Source organism: Sinocyclocheilus rhinocerous, unplaced genomic scaffold (assembly GCF_001515625.1).
Source record: "Sinocyclocheilus rhinocerous isolate Xijiao unplaced genomic scaffold, SAMN03320098_v1.1 scaffold140, whole genome shotgun sequence".
In the NCBI taxonomy this organism is placed as follows: Eukaryota; Metazoa; Chordata; class Actinopteri; order Cypriniformes; family Cyprinidae; genus Sinocyclocheilus; species Sinocyclocheilus rhinocerous.
Genome location: NW_015642053.1, coordinates 1,598,540 through 1,600,262, shown reverse-complemented (window position 1 = coordinate 1,600,262; position 1,723 = coordinate 1,598,540).

The window sequence follows — 1,723 nt, the reverse complement described above, 5'->3', positions numbered from 1 at the left end:
GGGGCGCAGGTTCTCATTTCTTCAGAACTTCAGAACAGTTTACAACCCTCTGGCTCCACTGTCATAAGACATTTTTTCTGTAAATCAAAGCGCTGTTTACTCAAGAATCCAGATCATCAATTAAAAGAGACAAAATTAAGTAGATTGCGTCTTTCCAAAGGTGTCCTCGCTAGGTCCTTCAAAAGGCTGTTTTTTTCATTGGAGCTTCACACCAACCCAACCCCCCACCCCCAACACCACAATATGTGTGCGTTTATCCCTAGGGGTTTGTACTCAGTTGATAACGTAAGGTGTGTGTGGTCAGTGCATGTGTGTGTGCATACCTGTTGATGTCTACTACTACAAAACCACCACCTAGAGGGGCTATCAAGATGTAATTCTCCATTGAAGTCACCTGCCCAATGCTGGATCTTTGTGCAAAGCAAAGACGAGAAAAGAAAATACCCACCACCCTCATTGCGATAAAGTTACTTTTGAAAGAAAGAGTTAGAGAAATAGACTAGATCAGGTCACCCAGCCCACATCGCACGTTTGTTCTAAGCAGGTGTAATGATCCAGTGCTTTCCACACTGTTGGTGAGCAGAACAGGATTAGAATTGCTCAACACAGAGTGGGAATGAACAGACCAAGCAGTAACCGGCTGGGACACGGAGGCTCAGAATGACAGTAACAAGTGGTGGCGTGGACAGTTGGTGTTATAATTACATCACGAACGGGTCGTTAGTGGAAGGTCAGCACGTTCTGACACCACACCTAGCGACGGACCCGTCGAAAATGGCTCGGGATGATTAGCGCGCGCCGAACACACCTTGTTCAAATCCATTATGACTCTCAGCATGCTAAAATTGGAAAAAGGGTTCTAGCAAATCATTAAGAGCAAAATTAAAATAGTGAAGAAAATAATGGATCAGGCAATATGACGATCTCCTGAAGCAGACATACTAAAGGCCTCTATAAACTCCTACAGAAGTCAGACGGTGGGCCGTACCGTGTTGGTTATACAGGAGATAATGACAGCACAGCGGCAAACTGGTTTAGTGTGTCTGTCAGTCAGACAGTGCTGCCTCAGGCCCCCTGACACACCTGTGTTATGGTTAAACGTAAAGCCTGTTTTCGCAGCGTGTGTGTGTGTGTGTGTGTATGCGGGGATTTGCTTAAGGGGGTTGGTGAGTCGGTTGAGCGGGAACTGCTGAAGTGGCAGGTGGAAGCTTTCAGTGACAAAACAAACTCGGTCAACATTTCTCTTTTCAGCAGTCCACTCAATCTTTTTGCACTCTTTCTCCACCTTTCACTATCTGTCTTTATTTCTTTAAGCCCCCACTCCTTTATTTACTTTTCTTTATCTTTGTCTAAGTGAGTAAACAAGTAAAAACAACACTACCAACTTATCAGGGTATTTCTTCAACTTTGGCCACTTTTATGACCCAAGAGCTGATTTCTATTAACAAACTGCTTTCAACTTTCTTCTTTTTGTTATATGAAGGTCCTATAAATGTATGATATTTTTGTTATTATAATGCTGACTATTAGTTATTATAAAAATTCATTATTTCCAAAAAGTATGCAAAATGTGTGAAAACATTAATTGTGTAAATTATTAAAGACACACTACCACTCAAAAGTCTGGTGTCAGTAGGATTTTTTTAAAAGAAATAATTTTTTTTATTCAGCAAATGCACCAAAGTGACTGTACAGACTTTTACACTGTACCATATATATATAT